The sequence below is a fragment of the Polistes dominula genome, unplaced genomic scaffold, assembly GCF_049000335.1.
Source record: "Polistes dominula isolate Pdom_NZ unplaced genomic scaffold, Pdom_raw_medaka contig_22, whole genome shotgun sequence".
Lineage (NCBI taxonomy): Eukaryota > Metazoa > Arthropoda > Insecta > Hymenoptera > Vespidae > Polistes > Polistes dominula.
In genome coordinates, this window is record NW_028300966.1 from 1,543,080 (window position 1) to 1,564,976 (window position 21,897).

At 32.0% G+C, this 21,897-nt stretch overlaps 1 protein-coding gene across 4 annotated transcripts in view; it reads right to left on the reverse strand.

Annotated features, from left to right (window-relative positions):
- Sema2a (Semaphorin 2a) overlaps window positions 1–21,897 on the reverse strand; it is a 221,444-nt gene that overhangs the window by 93,616 nt on the left and 105,931 nt on the right. Inside the window, exon 2 of one of the 4 annotated variants that reach the window (XM_089173149.1) lies at window positions 16,151–16,207. The exons of the other annotated variants lie outside the window; for them this stretch is intronic. The gene's annotated coding sequence lies outside the window, so the exon portion shown is untranslated. The remainder of the gene's footprint in view (window positions 1–16,150; window positions 16,208–21,897) is intronic. 4 annotated transcript variants of the gene reach the window in all.

Genomic DNA, 21,897 nt, shown 5'->3' on the forward strand with positions numbered 1-21,897 from the left:
AAAAAAACAACCCCATCATCGAGCAGAATAATCAACGAACGTGAGTCTCATTGAAATGATCAGATCACAGATCATCGTACAGCATCCGGAGAGTTTCAGGGATCCTCTCTAATCGTGGAACGATCAATATAACAACAAAACATTGAACAAGAATAGTAGGAGAGAACGTGGACTAGAAGTAGGAAGAGGATGAGGTGGGTGGGTAGACAGGGGGTGAGGAAAGGGGAGGGGGATCGATGCATAATTCGTGCGGCGTCACTCTTCTGGACACAATAGCCTATACGGCACTTCCTCCTACTCCTCTTCAGACCCACCCACACCCAGAACCAACTCAACCCACCCCACTCATCCTCTACCGTTTTATTCCGGATTGGCATTTTCGATCAATCGAAAGCACGATCGACCACGTTTTAAGGGGAACACGCGCTTTCCACCGTACATTTATCCTATGGACGAACTCACAGTGTGTGTATGAGAGAAAAAGAGAAAGAGAGAGAGAGAGAGAATAAAGCGAGGTCGAGCATAAGTTCGAATATACGTCACTCTTCCGGAGGCACTGCATGTTTCATCGGATCGATTTCGAAGTGACGTCATATAGGTATTAACCGCAGTCTAACTGAATTATTAATTTTAACACATAGAAACGGATGTGCAAGCAAGTTGACGTGTAGTAGAGTAGTAGCAAAGCTAGCTAGCCTATACCCATTTGACGCCATTTTCTATACGACGTCGTTCCATTTTAATAGAAACCATCCCAGTCCTTTGACCTGTCAACCTGACGTATGTATATATATATGTTATATACATATAATGTATCTATAATCGTATATACGTAGATGTTGCTATAGTAATCGGTTTTTACGTATGCACCTTAAGAATATCTAACTTTTTTTTTAATTATTGTATTTGTATTGTATTATCGTCAACGAAATTAGTTAAGGTAAATAGCATCTCTTACTTTATTTATTATTATTATTTTTTTTTTTTAATTAAGTAAGCAGATTGATAGAAGTCATTGAAAATATTGAACCCTTAGCATTCAGTTGTCGCCACTGCAGCGACACTGCACGCCTGCATGTAGAGACAACATTGTGTCTTTATACAGGTAAAAAAATGTATATTGTAAATACTTATGAAGCAGGTGATATCTCATGGTTAAAATGATCTGGAGTTGTTCAAACGTGTTCAAAATTGCTCAGAGTGAAAAGAGTTAATCATCACGCACTGATTTAATCGTTCATTTTCGCGCTTCCTTCTTCAACCATTCCTCGTTTGATTAAAAAGAATATCTCTACAACGTAAATACTAATCACGGTTACAGAAAAGACTAATCGTTCGAACAAGAAAGGCCAATTTTACGCAGGGGAAAATTGACGACGTTGAACGTTCATCTTTCCCCCTTTTATTTCGTTAAATCTTTCCCCTTAACGACGTGTTTCTATTTCTTTCCTCTTTCTTCTTTCTTTTTCTTTTTTTACCAATACCTAACAACGATTTTCTTTATTCTCTCTTTTACCAAGAAACTTCGAATCTTTTCTCGACGGACATTTCGTAAAAGGGGAAGTAAAGGGGTGGTGATTACTCGTGTTCGACTATAAAGCGAATAAGAGTGAGAGAGAGAAAGAGAGAGAAAGAGAAATTGATGTGGCCTAAGGCACGCAGCCGCGTACGCGTTAGACAATAAATTTCGCGAGAAAGAGAAAGAGAAAGAGAAAGAGAAAGAGAAAGACAATAACTCGCGTTACAATCTAGAAAGACCGGTTGGTTCCTCCAATCTAGCCACCTGCCAGGAAACGAAGAAATCTTCGGAGTTTCGGACGTAACCCTAAATTACAGGCAATCCCAATAAGGGCGTTCCGGTACATGTATATCTTACCCTCCCTTCTCTGTTTCTTTCTACCCTCTTATATTTTTTTCTTTCTTTCTTTCTTCTTAACCATTTCTTCCTATATTTCTCTTACTCTTTCTCTCTTCTTTACCATTACTACTACCACCACCAGCATTATCAGAAACTCTCTAGCATACCATACCTTTCTCACTCAAGGTGTGGTGGGGGTAACCATTTTTATCACAGTTTTCTTTAGTTTTCTCACGAGTAAAAGGTATTACAGTAATCTCGTTTCGATCTTGAAGGGTTTTCTACATTTCGATGCTAACAACACTTTTTTACTTCTTCTTCTTCTTCTTCTTACTTCTCTCTCTCTCTCTCTCTCTTTCACTTTTTTTTACTCTACTCTCTTTAAAAAGAAAGTTTCGATAGATCGATACTTAAGATAATTCCTTCATTAATTCCATCGACTAAGATCGGGGTATAATCCTGATAATGGTATCATTCAAATATCTTATTACTAATCTTTACGTAATATAACAGTAAGATATTTTCAAATTAGTTCAACTTAAGTACTCTTAACACGAGATCTCAAATCTAAAGATAGATAGATAGATAGATAGATAGATAGATAGATAGATAGATAGATAGATAGATAGATAGATAATTTTAAAAAGAAAAAAGAATGAACATGGTTAAACATTCGTGCAGAACACTTGACACGACATTTGTGTTACAAACGAAAACACGATATTATGGGTTGTAGGGTTTATTAATTAACCTCTTGTCTTTCACTTAACATGATACCACCCACTACTATATACCTTTTCTGAACCTTATCTTTACCTAACTTGTAATTTAATTCATCTAATACGATTGAAAGAAAAGTTTGGACAGGGGTGACATGACGTTCTTACTTCTATTCAACATTTGACAGTATCTAGAAACTTAAGTACCAAAAAAAAAGAAAAAAATTAAACATATTAAATGATAACCTTATAATACAAATGTCATGGAATAATACGATGAGAAATACAACATTGATTTAAATTAATTCTTATCTTCACGCGAGATTTCAAGTTTGTTTTAATAAAATACAATTTTACATGATTTTATTTCAAATTAATACGCGAATACTTTGTATATAATATATCAACTGTATATATGATATTTGATGTATATTTTATAAATGTAGATTAAGAAAAAAAAAAAAATACAATTTCTGGTAAGAATCGTAAGAATATTAACCCTTTGCAATCCGCACAATTCTCGACGTTGAATAGCAGCTACTTCGTGCCACAGAAATGGCACATTTACAGACCCTCGTATTATTTAGTATAACTTTGGAACCAAGTAACTGATTATAATGATATTGGACTTATATTAATCTGTAGACATCAAGGAACATATTTAACTAAAGAACTTTTACCAAAAGAATGTGTATGTGTGTGTGTGTGTGTGTAATAGCGTAGCAATTGAAAAAAAGCGAGCTCGTTCCATTGTATTTGAAATGTGACACTATTTGATAATATTTCTTTATACATTATAAATCTCAATATAAAATGCCAGATATGCTTCTATAAAAACCTTTCTTTTACAAATTCTGCTTATCGCTTTTCTCAAGTTTCGTCAAAAGTTCTCGGACCGTTGTGAACACTCGTCTCGCATTCTCTTCCAACACAAAACCCGCTGACAATTTTTGAAGTGAAAACTTCTTTAAAAATGGAAGTAATCTGAAAAGTAAATAAACAGAAACGGAGCAATGTAACGAAGCTATGAAACGGCTGCCATACTAAATAATGAGAGAAAAAAAGACTTTACGACTTATCGGAAAGACCCTACGGACATGATATATATATTTTTTTTATATATCTTTGTTATTTGACTATATTTTGATTAGATGTCTTGTGCTATTTTAAGAGAAAACATCAGGGAAACATGTATGTGTCAAAAAGTTGTGCTGAAATAACTTAATTCCCCGTAATCACTAATAAACTTTAATGTCTCATACGTTGAGACATCGGAGTGATAGTTCAAAGGGTTAATATTGTACCTTTTAAGAAAATAATAAAACCTTTTGTGAATCGTTTAGTGAGAAGATTTAATTGACACGATATATCGTGGCCGATTAAATACAGATCAGTTGGTAGTAAGTAATAAACACATAAATCTATCGAATGACACAATATATATGTATGTATGTATATATGCAAGTGATATGCATATATATATATATATATATATATATATATATATATATATATATACGTGTGTGTATAGAATGTTGTATATGTTCACGAACGAGAGTTACGTTATCTACGGGCAGTGACGTTCAACCAACCGAGAATCGGCGAAACAACTCGATTTATATCCGCGATTAACGGCCGATTACATCGTGCCTGAAGCGTTACCTGTAAACGTAACGACAAACCGAGCGTGAGAAGCCGAAGCGAATGCGAACCTCTCTCTTTCGATGTTTACAAGAGATACGAATATGTATCCTATGTGTGTGTGTGTGTGAGAGAAAGAGAGAGAGAGAGAGAGAGAGAGAGAGAGAGTGGTGCTTGGTTCGTACTTTTAAACAAAACTAAAAAGAATATTATTATTTTTTATTTTTTTTTTTTTATTGTTGAGAGAGTACATTTTTCATATACTGTGCTTTTATTATTTAAAATCTCTGTTATAAATGAATTCGATATTTTTACAAAAAGAAATATTATAGATAATAATAATTTTATTATATATATATACATTTCTTTTTTCTTTTTTTAAATCGATTTTGGTTAACATCACGATTTAAAATAAAATATCTGTGACAACGTTGAAAAGAAAAAGAAAAAAAGCAAAAAAAAAGAAAAGGATAAAGGAATAATTATTTTAAAAAAAGTCTATACATAGTATATGTGTAGATATGGTAATATAAAAAAAGAAACAGTATATATATATATATGGGATATGAGAATTGAATAAATTCAAATGTCAAAAATCGGTGCATTGACCGAAAAAAGAAAGGTCATATCGAAATAATGAAAAAGGAGATAAAAAAGAAAAAATAGAAAAATAGAAAGAAAAAAAAAATAAAAAGAATATGAAGAATTCTCCAACCAATCGTGCAACGAGGTTTCCACCACCCCCGTGGGACGAAGTTTAACACCGAGACCTATAAAACTGGAGAGCGTTAATAGTTCTGCAGTTTAAACGAAAATAAAATAAAAGGAAAGAAGCAAAAAAAAAAAAAAGAAAGAAAAGAAACAAAACAGAAAGAAAGAAAGAAAGAAAGGAAGGGAGGGATGAACAAAAAAAAGAAATAAAAAATAGTAGAAGAGTTTCCGACCCCCCTAGAAAGCCAAACGAGAACGAGCCAGTCATTGTCACACTTTCGTATAGTACTACAACAAATAAAAAAAAAAAAATACTACTACGACTATGCCTATACTACGCTAACGATTTCATCCACCTCTTCCTCCTCACCTTTCACTCCCCCCACCCTCTCGTAACCCTTCTCTTCGTTTTCGAGTCGAGTCACTCAATCGACGCATTCACCGTGTACTTTTGACAAAAATACAAAAAAAAAAAAATACAAAAAAAAAAAAACAACAACCCAAGCATTGTCACGAAATAGAGTATCGAAGTGCATGGCGTTTAATCCAAGAGAAAAAAAAAAAAATCAACGTGCTGCTCCTCGTACGTGCAACTCCATTCTGAAGCACTCTTTTTCAAATCTTTTCTCTCTCTCTCTCTCACTCTCACTGTACAATTTTACATATTCGAAGGTTGTTACGTGGAAACATTTCGGTATTTTTTATTATTCACAATTGTGACGATGCAATTTGTTTTCCCTTTTTTCTCCCCCCGTTGTAATCCAACCAAATGAAAGAAAAGAAATGAAAATGAATGGAAACGAAATAAAAAGTTCATAACAAGTTATTATTACTCGTGTCACGTGTTCATACATATATTTTATCGTTACATTTTGTGTATTATAATCTTCCACCACTTCATATGTTATCTCTCTCTCTCTCTTTCTCTTTCATGGGATTCATGGGTGTCCAGACAGACCACTTACAAACTGCCGATTTGTTTTCATAGTTTTAATCGGTGGACAGATTAACAACGTCGACGACTGAACACGAAAGTGGAGTTTCAAATGCCACACGGTATTATCGTTCGAGTAATCGAAAATCGTATCGAGAGTAAAAGATACGCAGCCCAGACTGGAAGGGTGGGGCAGGGTCGGGGGGTTAGAGTCGATCGTCGAAAACAGAAGGAGAGAATTTTCATGGGTTTTCGTTCAGACGAAAAGTACCAAACGATTTTAAGCTACTCTGTGAGGATGAGGGGGTGTATAGGGGGTGGATAAAGTCAAGGGACTAACCCTTTTCTTTATTTAACGTTTCATTTTATTTGTTATTTTTTATTTTGTTACAAAATACGACTCGGTTCTCGGCATTACGACAAATCATACTCTTTCAAAAAGTCGATGGATTTACATTCAATTGTTTTATTATTTTATTTTATTTCATTTTATTTTATTTTATTTTATTTTATTTTATTTTTGTTAGACACGGTCAAGTGTTTATTGGAATATCGAGTGGTGTACACGCTTTGTATTCGTTCGTGTCCTGTTGAGACACTACTTACAATAAGAGAGAAAAAGAGAGGACAATAAAATGGTATTTTTCATCCCTGATAAATGAGAAGACTCTTGAGAGATCGATGAATGGTAGAGATAACAAAATACCGGAGAATGCTCGTGTAATTACGTATCATACGAATCGATTTACAATAAAATATAAAATGCGACTAATACGCATGACGATTATTCAAAATTTTCAACTATTGAAACAACACATGTGTTTCTATTTTTTACAAATTAAAAAAACTATGTGTCTCACTATGTGTTTCGATGTTTCTTATCTTGATAAAACTTCTCAACAAAAAAAAAAGAAAAAATATCCTGTAGAGACTGAAGGATAAAGAAACAGAATGAGAATGAAAGAAAGAAAGAAAGAAAAAAAAATAATAATAATATAGGGGTAAAAATAAAAGAAATAATGCACAAATAATTGTGGTTATTACGGATTCATGGATCGCACGAGGTTCGGCTCACAAACACCGCCCTCTTTTTCCTCGTTTCGTTTCGTTTGGTTGACCGTTCCGATGCTATCGGATCCGCTATAATACGCTTAAATGGGAAAATAATAGCACTTCGTTCAACCCGTCGGCGTCGGTGACGTGTACTGTCTGGATGTGGGTTTGACGCGTTGCCTTTCTACTCTTCTCACCCTCCCTTTTTCACCTGACAATGCGATGCAATGGCAAACAGTATTGTAGATTAAAAACACAAAAGAAAAGAAATAAAATCTACAAATATATATATACTAACATATACATCTATATGTGTGTGTGAATATTTGTCTATGAATTACGTGTGCTCCCTTTTTTTAATATAAATTATATTTGTAACTTTTTATTATTATTATTATTATTTTATTTAGTATTAATTTACTAACAGATATATGTGTGTGTTTGTGTAGGTATGTCTATGAATTACCTGTGCTCTCTTTTTTTAATACAGTATAAATTATATTTGTAACTTTATATTATTATTAAAATTAACAAAAAATTAACTTAAAAAATAACTAATAATATAATAATAATAATAATAATATATAATAATACATATAATTTAATAACATAATAATACAATATAATATAATACCATATATATAATATATAAATAACACTAACACTAATATATACCACTGTTATATATATATATGTACTAACATATATATGTGTAAAACAAAAATGTAAGTGTAATACATAACTAATAATATATAACGTAATTTTTATTTTGATAAAAGAGAGAATATTTTATTAAAAGATCTGTTATTCAGCTGTATTTTAAATAAATGATAAGTATTGTTAATAAAATATTATTATTGCATGGATTAATATATAAAAAATATATTGTCGGTATTTATAATAAAATAACAACCATGCAGCAATATGAAAACTCGTTAGTATCATATAAATACTAACACCATGTATTTGATATAAAATACTGACAAAAAAAATAAATAAATAAATAACAAAAAAAATAGAAACATAGTTTTTTTATCGAGTTGCACGAAAATGGGGCTAAGTTTTAACCATCTTCCCCACTCCACCTAACAAACAAACAAAATTTCGTATTTTCTTTGAAGCAATTCGTTCGAAAATGAAACAACAAAAAAAAAAGAAAGAAAGAAATAGAGTGAGTGAGTGAGTGAGTGAAAAAGATACGAAACGCAAAAGAATTTCCATCAAACGTTAAGATACAAAGAAAGCGTCGAAGCGAAGGTATCCCGAAAAAGGGATGAGAGAAAAAAGAAGATGAAGAAGAAGGAAAGAAAAAAAAAAAAAAAAAAAGAAAAAGCTATCGCGTTCCTCTCGTTCAAAAGTTCGCACAAAGTTTTTCCTTCGTGCCTTCAATGTTGGTACGGGTAATATCAATGGCGTAACAACGTCCTCGAGTTTCAAAGTTTCGCATTTATACCTACAGGCGGGATCTGACTTTATACAAGGGTGGAAGGGCTAAGAAGAACAAAGAGAACGTTAAATCGTATTAGTAAGGGCATATGTGGATACATATATCTATATATATGTAATATATGTAACCGTGTTCATCTAAATTCAAAAAAAAAAATAAACTATACGCGTAAATATACCCCTAGTCATATAATACGAATGCATTACAAATATATAGGGTGTCGTATTTTTAATCGTAATTTATCTCAAAGATAAGTTGATAATCAACACATTTAAATATACGATTGTAAATTGTAATTAACATCATTATTATTTATAGATAAAGATAATAATCGATCATATGAATTATTAAATCATTTCCAAAATTATATATTTTGGTTGATCGATTAAAATAGGACACTCTGTATATATAAAATGCATATCTAGGTAGATAGTTAATGCGCGTGTTCTGTACTGCAGAAGATATGCATATAAAAATAGAAAGATATTGTATATATCTGTGTATGTGTATCTAAATATATATATACATACACTCACACTAGTGATATCTTTTTCGAGTTACACATTCAAAATTAGAACATTAACGACTACGTTTCTTCCCTTTCTCTCTCTCTCTCTCTCTTTCTCTATTTTTCTCTTATTACGAGATCTTTTTGGAAAAGTGGGTTATCCGTAAAGCTCACTACTAACTTTGGTAGCTTTAGGATGCGTAATTAGGCGTATTACTACTTGGAGATATTACCCGAATTGGTTCATTGTCAGTATTCTAAAAACAGATAAGATAAGATAAAAGGAGAGAAGGAAATAATTCCAAGATATTGTTAAAAAAGGTTTGAAAAAAAAAAATATGTGAAACTTATTGCACTTATTTTACATCAAATATTGTTAAATTGTGTAAGTGTGTTTTTTCTTTTCGATAATCATTGGAGAAATTTAGTTAAAAAAAAAGTTTGAAAGGAATTTAATCAAATAAAAATTACTGAGAGAAACAATGTAGATAATTGTTGTTTTGGTTCGTTTGTAAAATCAACTGCTATTAACCTTTGCAATTTTAAGGGGGAAAAAAAGTTTTTTTTTTTTTACATACTCGATATTATTATGCAAAATAATGTTATTCTTACAGAGTTGAAAGAAAAAGAAGAAAAAAAGTGAAAGAATAAAATGTAAAAGAAAGATTGTGAGATAAAATGAGATTACATGTTTATCGTGAAAATATATACAGGTGTATAATTCCAATTTTGAAACTGGCGTGATTTCAAGTGTCCACTCAATCGTTAAAATTTGGCCAAATTATTTTCTACGTGCTAGAAATATTTTTCCGTATTTTACTCTTCTTCTTCTTCTCTGTTTTATTTTTTCGAAATTTATTTCGAAATAATATTATCTAGAACGTGTTTTAAAAAAGAAAAAAAAATCCAATATATTTACAGCATAATGGATACTGTACAAAATTTGGAATACTTTTCTTTTTTATTATTCCAATATTAGGAACATAAATACATTTAATGTTTCAATGATACAATTTTCTTTTTTTTTTTTTTTCAATGAAAAGAAATCAAAAAACCAACACACACTCTCTTTAAAAAAAAAGATTTTAAATTTAAGATTCTTTTTATTTTTTCAATATATATATATCGAATATGGTTTACAAGAGAAATCGTTGAACGTGGATCGCGACCGAATATAATTCTGGCTTTGTCGAATGCCAGCAACAGCAGCAGCAGCAGCAGCAGCAGCATATAACCCCGGCACTTTTTGCTCGTGATAAAGGAGATATTTTTTATTCACGACGCTCATCGCTCTCGAGAACGGTGTATAATCGCTCGAAATAATTTCAACGGAAACGCGATCATCGAAGAGAGATCTAAAAACAAATAAAAAAAGAAAAAAACGATTGTCTAAATGATAGATCGAATAACGAGAAAACCCTACAGTAGAAATGTTGATTTTTAACAGCTTCCCCTCTCCCCAAATACGTTACTACCCGATTTGTTTTTATTTATCCTTGTTTTATTAATAAAAAAAATGGGGGGAGGGAAATATATATATATATATATATATATATATATAAATGTATAAAAGTAATTGACTATCGTATATAAAAATATTCCAAATGAAGATTAAAGTAAATAGAAAAATTGATGAATATTAAAAATATTCCTTAGGATATAAATGTATCAATAAAAAATAAATAAATAAATAAAGGAGTAATAAGAATTTATATTCAGTGGTTGTTGTTAAACGCTAGCTTTTATCGTTAAACCGATGCGTATACAACAAAGCTCTAACCAGCTATTTTCAACGATACTCAGCTGGCACACGTTTATAGGTGTTCGCAGGTGGCAAGAGATATGATGCTAATAAAAGTAATAGAGAACGATATCATCATAGTGAAAGCAAGTTAAGGTAGGAATGAAGGAACGAAGAAAGATATTTTCTGGACGCGTACGACCAAATATAACGCAACGAAATGATACTTTTGTCTAATAACTGTGCTCAACACATTCAAGGTAGGAAGTTATGTGAACTAGTAGTATGATAGTATAAACGGGAGAAATAGACCCATGATACTCTTTTCACTTGGTGGTTAGACGAATGGAGAATACCATAGAAATGATTGCTATTATTTTTCGTGACATGTGTAAAAAATATTTAAAAAATAATAATTCGTTGACACGTTTAAGGTTTTTAATAAATTATCTAAATTGAATATAACAGATACTTAAGAAAAATGTAATATTTAACTTAAATTTGGTAAGACTACTTAACAAAGACCACTGTACCAACGTTGGTTGGTACTTACAAACAACAATTTGGTAATCTTAAAATTAAAGTTAAATGTACAATTAAAATGTAATATTTACAATTGAAAGTTATATGTATAAATAAGAGATATCAAATATTGGGTATGTTTCTATTGGGTGGGGAAAGGGGATAAAAAACAAAAAATCAAATGAAATACGAGAGTCCATCGAAAACGTAATATCGTAACTCGAGATAGACAGGATTTGACGATGTTATAAACATCGAGATATCATGATTTCTACCTATATATATATATAGATACATATATACATACATCTATCGTGACTCTAGTTACTGGTATTTTTATTTTCTACAAAGTGTAACACAAGCCCCTGAACAACAAAAAAAGGTGAACAAGATCGAATCAAATCGCGATACGTCTGAAATACTAAAAACGATAAACAAAACAAGAAAAAAAAATGTAAAATTACAGGTAAGGTTAAAAAATTAGTGTTAGAGAAAGAAAGAAAGAAAGAGAAAGAGGGGGAGAGATAAAGAGAGAGTTTTCCAAATATCTCGTTATGCGTGTTCGAATCAAAACTAGCGAATAGCATGAATACCGTAATTACCTTTTCGAGTGTACTGTTTGCACGCTGAAATCCAAACGTTTGAGGGGTTGAAGGGAGAGTATGTATGCGTTTGTGTGTAGAAAACACAATGAGTGTATAATTCCAAAGCTAATATGCGAACGAAGTGCCTTCTTCACGGATCGATTACGCTCCGACAATTGTGTTTTCATTGTTTAAACTATTATACAATTTAATTCTTTATTTTTAGTCTATCCTAATAATTTTCCTTTACAATATATATGTATATATATATAACATATATAGTTAATGTATATCTATAGATAATGTTATATTATCAAAGTGATAACGTTCCTAATATGTTTCTAATATTTAATAAAATCTTTTTAAAAAATCTTATATACTATATATATAATAAATTTTATAATATAACATATAACATTTAAATATGACATATAACTATATGTATATATAGATAATATATTATTAACAAAATGATAACGTTCCTAATGTGTTTCTAATATTTAATCAAATCTTTGAAAAAAGTGATAAGGACAACAAAAAAATCAAAATAAAGATAGATAGAGACGAATAGAGAATAAAGGTACGCAACAGAGATTTCAACTGATATGCATCTGTATATATATGTTGCGTGCATGCGTGCATGTGTGTATATGTGTATGAGAGAATAAGATAGAACACGTTGCTCGAGGCGGCTCTTACACAGATCCATCCATGCATATATCAGACAATGTGCATAGCTGCTCTCACCTCAGTTATCTTAATTACATCTGTAATGCACACCGCAATACCTGCAATGGGGCAATGCATGCGTCGTCTCCTTCTCTCTCTCTCTCTCTCTCTCTTACTCTCCTCCCTTTCTATCTAACCTTCTCAACACATTGTATGTATTCACAGGTAGGTAGGTGGTCCTACTTACTCTCTAGACCCTAAAATACACGAACATTCGTGCTAGTTCATCGACTAGTGTGTGTGTGTGTGTGTGTGTGTACATGTGAGTATGTGTATATACATATGTGAAATCGAGCATCGCTTAAGCTCAGTTTGTAATCACGATTTCTGACGTTAATCGTGGAATAATGAATGCGAGAATACATCAACGTTATATATAACGTGTATGTGTATATATATACATACACGTTGAGAATCATACCTTTAGAGAGAAAGATATTATTATCTAAATTTTATTTAATGTCTAATAATATTAGTAAAATAGAAATAGATGAATAAATTTATAAAATATAATTGATAACAAATAATTAGAAGAATAAAAGTTTATTTTTATATATTCGTAGTTATTTAGTTTCCTTTAGTATTATGGTTATCGTAACTAATGAAATTGATTAATTTAATTTACTAAGGATATCTTTTAGATATATTTACGTATATAAAAACTAAGGATAGTAAAAAAAAAAAAAAGAAATAAAACAACATAAAAGTGGAAGCCAATATCGATAAGTAATTTCCATCGTGAAATTACGTGCACATGGAATAGATAAGAGAACTTGCTACATGTCGATGTTTGCGTTGATTCTCTGTACATGTAGCTTGTTACTCTATCTATCTCTCTCTCTCATACACACACATATATATATGTATATACACATTTTACTAGAGACGAATGCAGAGTGTTTTGCGTGCGAGAGAGTCGAATGGTAGGAAGGTTAGGGTTGCACACGCGACAAGCTTCTATAACCATGCGGGTTCAACTGAGTTTCATATGTGTGTGTGTGTAAATGTGTGTACGCACTCTCTATCTCACTTACTCTTTCTCTCTTTCACTATTTCTCGTTCTATCTCTCGTTCGCTCTAGGTGACTAGTATTTGCTTCTCGGCTCCAACATAAACTCTAGTTTAACGCTCTAGTATAATAACATAGATATCCGTGACCCTAAGGGCAATGCGTGAGAATCCCTTCCAAATGGATGTTTCTCCTTTCTCATGGATTATGCGACTTCGAGATAACTCCCCGAATTATTGAATATAAATTTTACCTACACGTTGTTTTCATATATACAGAAATGTATATAAAAACTTTAACTTGATTTATGTATATAGTAAATTTTGAAATTAAATTATTTAGTAGATAAATGTGTGCGTGCGTGTGTGTGTGTGTGTGTGTGTGTGAGTAAAACTTTATATAAAAAATTAATATAATTCTATAAATTTAAATATATCAATGAAATTATTGTTGAATAATGTGAACACGTTATATTACAAAACAAATTTAAACAGTTTAAATGATATTAACTTCAACAATTATTGTACACTTGAATTTTCAATAATAGTTGTAGAAATAAAAAAAAAAACAGAAAAAGAGAAGTACTCGATAAGTATAGAGCGATGGGGGGATATTATCACAATATCGTTTCATGTTATACTAAAATAGTATCACGAGGTCTTTTCAATTAATGAAATAGAATCGGACGAGTAGCATTTGTTAACGTGAGAGTATAGGGAAAACTCGTTTTGGTTAGTAGAGAAATAATCAACCCTGGGTTTTCCACAAGTTAGCTTATTAACTAGCACATTCAACCATTATTTTGAAAGATAGAAAATATATATATATATATATAATTTATAATATACGATCGAATGAAACGAGTAAGTGGTAATAGTCGAACGTGCTTCTCTTTACATTATACTCTCGATGAAGCAAACAATGATTGTTAAATGAAAAACAATGACACTCAATATTCGCAGTTTGTGTTGTTGTTGCTGTTGCTGTTTCGAGTCATATAAATCGCTCGTTAAATTATCATTCGAGAATTCAAATGCAAAAAAGAAATAAATTGAAGAATTAATTAGAGAATAAAAACAAGAAATGTGAATAATGCTGATATCAGGATTATGCTGTTCCCCTGTCAGAGATAAAAATATTTTCTACTCGACAACTTCGAATTAAACTCTTTGATTTGTTTTTTTTCTTCATCTTCTTCTCCACCCTTTATTTTCTTTCTTTCTCTGATCATTTCCAAACGAATAAATCAAATCGATTTGTTTTAATCACTCCCTACGTCGAACTAATATACATGCCTATAATATAATAAATATAAAATTATTATCAGAAGTTAATCACGCATAAATATTGAAGAGAGAAAGAGAGAAAGAGAGAAAACGAATGATTGAACTTAGTCGATCCGCTTGAAAATTTATTTCAATCGAACGGCTTTAATTCCCTATAATTTTCCCACATTGCAAATCATCGATCAGGTATGTAGTAGCACACTATGACATACATATATATATATATATATATATATATATATAATTCCTTATCAATGCGTTAACCGTAGATAATGCTAGTTAATCATCGAAGCAATTTTGAAATTCACATCGAGTTTTCCTCTGTGCTGACACACATTCTCGAATATTCCGCTCGATATGACAAGAATTTAATACGAAAAAGAAAATCACGTGAAAAAAAGGAGAAATAACAAGGTCAATTAAAATTAAAAATCTACCCTTTTTGGAAATTCATCATCCTCTATTTATTATCAACCCTTGTTTTAATAGCACTCTCAAAGCTTCCTCTCCTCGTTATTGTCATAGATATCAATCTCTCACTTTAGTTGATGGCTTTTACTTTCATTGAATGAAATTATTGGCCGATTTGTTGTCCACAACTATTATTCAAAAGTCAGATTATTATTTTAAAGAGAACATTTTATCCAATTGAATTATTAGAAACGAGTAAGAGTGATTATTCTTAAAAGAAATTATGTAAATTTATCGAATAAATTTGGAAGCAAGTAAATGAGTTTGGGAATTAAAAAAAAATTAAAATCGATTCTATTATATCGATAGTATTTATATACGTGATTAAAAAGAGGATATTTTTTCCTTTAAAATGACCTTGGTTTCATGTTTCTACGACTTTTCGTTCCGAAGCTATTAAAGTCTAAAGATTATCATTCATAATTTTTTGATACAACACGTGTTCGTAGAAACGTAAAAAGTGTTTACGTTGGTCAGCTGATTGGTTTGCGTAAATTCCAAGAATTTACGCAGGTCAATGTATGAATGAACTTATCAATGAAATTATATAGGCCAATGTGTCATATTTTTAAATCGAAACATCTCTGGAATTTAAAATCGTAAAAATTTGAAACAAAAACCATATTAAAGAGGATACTTCCCTCTATCATTGGATCTTATTGTTAATAACAATTAACAATTTGTTATAAACAATATATTATAAAAAATTTTTTAAATTAATTTTTTCTTATTAAACACATAAGAAACCCATAAATCTATACAATAAATATTTTGTTTATAAGAATTTGTTATAAATAATTCGTTTTTTAATTAATGCCAGGTAGTCTGAGTGTATTTGGATTTAATAAATTGATATGAATAATATTATTTAAATTTATATTTTCAAAACAAATAATATAATAAATAATATAATTGTTATAAAATAATCACCACTTACTTAATTCTGGGATTTGAATATTCTAATCGAATAACGATGAAGTATGAGATCTCTTACCTGAAACAGAAAAAATTATAAATCATTAATATATGATCTACTACGACACACACACACACAAACAAACAAAAATAACATTTTTAGTAACATTAAATCTATTATTATACCAACGTTCTCGAGTAAGAATAATCAATTATTCAAAATAATAAAATAGACTAACTAAATTTCGTACTAATTGATTTAGTGTCTCTCGTTACGGTTGTAATCGTCGATCTGAAATAAGTCACGCGAGTTCTTTTCTTCATTTTATTATTATTTTTATAATTTTTTTGTTATAGAAACGTTGAGTCACAACGATACCAAAATAAATTATCCGATTTTGGAAAATAAATTCGATATATCATGCGAGCACGTTTCCCAGACCTTGAGAGATAATTAACAAAGCGTCGATGATTGTGAGGTGATAGCGTGTTGTATGTTTTGCGACATCAAGCAAACGGACACCCTATATTTAAGGGTATGATTAATTATTTATAGAACCACAGCACAGAGAGAAAAGATACGAACACAACGTGACGGCGGCGGTATAGTTTTCCCTCGACGAGTAAGGGCTCTTTCATAATTACTTTGTTTCCATCACGAGACCAAAGGCAATTAACCGAGATACCTTGCGTGGGAGTAAACACTGCAACGGCTGGACAACACATGTTACGTTTTCCTAATTCACAAACGTCCGATCGATAATTTTAATATTATTGGAAAAAGGGTCTATCCGAAATTCTCTTGTCAACCGAATATATCAATTATTATTATCATTATTATTATTATTATTGTTATTATAATAGGTCTCGTGGTTATCGTTTACATACAAAACAAAAAAATAATAAAGAACATTCAATTCCTGTATAATAATAGATCATACAAGCCAATTCAATGGGACCATACAAACTCACATTAAATTATAATTCACGTTATAATTAGAAATTTAATAATAACTTTCAAATATATGAATAGAGACTGTTTAATAAAAATTCATTAATCAATTTCATGAAAAATTTCATTTAATTTCTCGTCTATTTTGTATAATTATTATTACGTTGATATAAAAGTTAATAATCGAATAAATAATAATATTAAAAAGGCATACGATTTATATATGGAAATATATGAGCTTTATTATCTCTCTCTCTCTCTCTCTCTCTCTCTCATGTGTGGTGATATACATCATACACGTTGGCTTTTCACCTCAATTGCAGCATATCTATGGCTTTTGCTTCCTTTATGTCCGGTTTATTGTCTCACGATAAAGAGCTCGAGGTTAATAGAGGAGTGAGAGAGTGAGAAAGAGAGATATGGGGAAAATAGGAAGGTGGGGGGTGAAGTGGAAGAAGAAGCAAAGTGTATAAGACCGATTATAAATATCGTAGACGGTGCTTGCTTGCACTTCGGGCGTGGTCATTCTAAAACATTAATCACTGGACTTTGGAAAGAGATGGCTGGAAGTGGGTGGTGGGCACCTACGTGATAGGGGTGGTATGTAAATAACAGAATTAATCCCCCTCGAACTATTCGCTCGACTTCCAACCGAAAACTTTCACATTCTAGGTAAAGCATGCGGTTTCAACGAACGATAAGGGGTGGAAGTGGTGGGCTATGGAGCCCACCTTTTGATTCGAGTTAATCGTCCAGCAATTTATGATTGAGTTGATCTCTTCAATATAATTTATACAAAATGGAACGTGAATAATTGAATCTAGTATTGAAATTATAGAAAAAAAAAAATATTCAATGGAATTTTTCTCATTGTGAATTTAAAACTTATGAATATAATATTAATAATAATATGATCTTAAAATATATCGATGAAATTTGTGTAATTAAATGTTAGACGTTGGGTACGAATTAATCAATTTATCACCGTGTAGTATAACTTTCGGTTGGGTTGCCTTTTCTCCCGAATAATATGTAAGGAAAGTTGGTGTAAAGTTTAACGTTGGACCATGCTGCTGCCTAAGCGAAATAGTAGGCGGGGTTATATTCTAGTAAAGAGAGAGGGAGAGAGAGAGAGTGTATGTGTGTGAGATATATAGATAAGGAGAGACAGGGTAGGTAGGTAGGGTAGGGTAGGGTAGGGTAGGTAGGTAGGTAAGGCTTGGATGTCGGCTTGCAGGTTCTTGTGGCATGGCTGAGCGGTTTAAGCAAGGCGTTAAATAGCTTGCAAGTTTCCTCTCACAGCAAAACAATGTGGCCCCCGCCGAGTGTGAACCTGGCAGCCGTGCTTCATAGAAAGTTCTCTCTTGAAACCGACGTTACAAGTTACTGCCTGGAATGTCTATGCGATTTAAATGCGTTTAACCATTAACTCTCTTCTCTCAGAGATTTCATTTCGATAAAATGATACAAAATTAGAATATTGTATTATTTTTTATTTTAAATTGAATGTCGAGAACGTTGAGTAAAAAGTGAAATAAAAGATATCGATGACGTAATAAACCAAAAGACAAATCTATACACAACAGGATTAACTGGAAACAGTTGGACAGGAATAATGGATGGTCTTTGCATGCCATTATCACGAATAAGAACTAGCTAATCTACTTCTCGAAGTAAGTGAACCTCAAGAATGTGAGATATACAGAAGGAGACATCAAAGTCTTGTGTATTGGAATACTTAGGAGAGAATCGAACGTACGAGTAGTAATGGTAGTAGTATTAGTAATAGTAGTAGTAGTAGTAGCTGGACAGAGGCATTAGGAGTCTCCTCAACGAAATTATGATCCCGTTTGGTTTGCACCGAATCGGGCGGAGGGGAGAGAAGGCTAAACGTGATTGCATAACAATGAAGGGGATTCCGGGAATTGCTTTTACGTGTCCGGAATTGCTGCAAGGGCTACAATAGTCCGCGAAGCTGCATACCTGCAGCCAAGCGTTGAGAGGGCGAGACGAAATAGCGGAAGGGAGTCCTGGAGGTGGTGAGTGAGTGAGTAAGAGAAGGAAGAGGATGAACAGGAGGTAGTAGTACTAGGGATGGTGGTGGTGGTGGTGGTACTCTGGTGGAGGAGGACTATGCGGGTGGGCATTATGCGTCATTGGGTAATCTGGCGAACGGTTCAATTGAAGCGGCTGGCATGTCGGGCATGTGGACATAATGGAGCATCCGTCTCTGGAAGATAAGCGTGTAGGAGAATGAGGAGATACGTGTGTATGCGTGTTCCTAGTCTTCCTCTTCAGCTTGTTTAGATCTCAACGGAAGCGATATATCGCAAAACTGTCGATTTTCAGAACGTCTGTTTGTACAGCTGTTTCACCATTCCATTCTACTTTACCAACTAGATAATACAATACTACACTCAACGTATTATCTGTCATCATTTCCCTTTGAACATTTTCCTATAAGTGATTAGATAAAGAATATGATCTGTAGTTATAAACCAGCATCGATATCATTCCTGGTATTATAACAAGTATACCACTCTCTCTCTCTCTCTCTCTCTTTCAAGCTGTTCTGGATGGTGGTGGTTATTCGTTGGAAACACATGCGCGCTTTGTTTGCTCGAATATTTCGAGTACACCCAGCCTCCTACCTACAGTTTCCACGTGATACGTTGGTACCTACCTATAATCTGATTAATTATGTTTCACGATCTCGTATCGCGTTATTTCTCGAGTACCCACAGCTATATACTTACTACTACTACTACTACTATTACTACTCCGTTAAAGCAAATCTCTTGAGTTCAAACAGAGATATTCACGTCCTAAGAGAAATTATTTTGAAATCATTACATATATTTCTACATTTCATTTACATACGTACATCTATGTGTGTGTGTGTGTGATAGATAGGAACAAATTAAAGTAATGATATCGATGTTAAAAAAAAAATATATATATACATACTTTTCTACTTATGATCTCTTCCTTTTATTGGAAAAGAAATAAAATACTCGAAGAATAACTGTAGAAGAGATAAGAGAATCAAGAATCGTTCGGCAAGATAATTTCAGTATTGGCCAAACGGTATATCAGAATTTGCTGTTACAGCAAAGTAAAAGAAGAATCTTCTTCTTCGATATTCGCTTCCTTGCATCGATGCATTCGTAGGCTGCACGTATACGATAAGGAAAACCTATCCGGTGCACTTACGCCGATCAAATGGCTCGTTTTTACGATTCCGGATGGTCCATGAGAGAAATTTTATTTCCTGTACAAAAGGCTATTTCTTATCGAAAGTGGAAAGAGCTTTTGCTTCCTCTCTAAGATTTATATACCACACATCTTTAAGTTTCAAATCGTTTAACTTCTCGCGAAATGTACAAAAGAAAAAAAAATATATATATATATATATATATATATATATATATATATATATATATATATATATTTATTTATGATAAACGATTATTATTACACGTGTGTAACTCAAAAGTTTTTAAGTATTCAAATATTGTCATTTATTTTCTTTTTATTAAGTTAAAGGGAAAGGATTTCGTGTTGAATTTATGAGCCCTTTTAAATTTCTATTTCTTTCGTTGGAAGATACGGTTACTTTGATAAGAATGTTTCCAAGCACGATTTCCGATAGTTTTCAATGTTTAGATCCGAAAGTTAACAACACGACACGAGAATCAAGTCCCGTCATTTTCCAAGGTATACACATTTAAGTACTCGTATTTGTAGATGTGTGTTGTTTGTAAAGTGTGCGTGGGAGTTCTCTCGCGACTACCAGTATGCGTGTTCAATTTCCGATAGTTACGGGAACCAGCACCAAAGGGTCGGTAAAGTTCAATTTCACCGGCCTAACTTTGAACTCACTCTCTCTCTCTCTCTCTCTATCTCTCACACACTTCTACTTCTATCTTTATCTTTCTTTCACGCATACACATTCTTATATACGCACATACTTTAAAAATACTTTCTCGTGTACCTATATAGAAAAGAAACAAGAAAAGGAAGAGAGAGAGAGAGAGAGAGAGAGAGGATGCCTATCCTTTGTCGAACCCGCGTTTGAATTTTATAAGTTTTCTAGACGGAAATAAGCGTGATACTCGAACAAGAGAATGAACGTGAGAGACTTTCACGAGTAAAAGAAAAAGAAAAAAAAAGAGAAGTAGAAGAAGGGGAATAAAAAATACAGAAGATAAAACGATGAGAGTGAAAGAGAGAAAACTGGTTCGTTTTCATGTTTCGTGATATATAAAGGGCCCTGTTTTTCAATTTCGTTCAAAGAATCTACTGTTCGATATGTCTGTCTCGATGCACTTCACGGATTCCTAGATTTTTGTCTATTTATAAAAGTTTACTTTACAACATAAATATATATATATATATATATATATATATATATATATATCAAATTTAATTAAAAAATATATTATATATATATTCACACATTTTCATATTTTTATAATTTAGGTTGAAATCACGTGGCAGCACAGGCCATTCTCCACGGATAATATAATTCTCCTATTACACCGCAGACCCTTCTTCCACGTCATATATTCCATTCCAGTGTCCCAAAATTTTGCTGGAACAAAGCTTACCACCCCTATGTTTTAACACTGGCCATACATCAATGATGCAAACATGTCAGTTCTTTTTTTCTCTTTTTTTCTTTTTTTTTTTTTTTAGTTTTGATAAAGGGTACGTTATATTGTGCTATGACATAGTCCTATACTCTTCAAAATTTCAAAGCCCTTTTTATCCTCCACACACACATATATACATATACATATACATATATATATGTG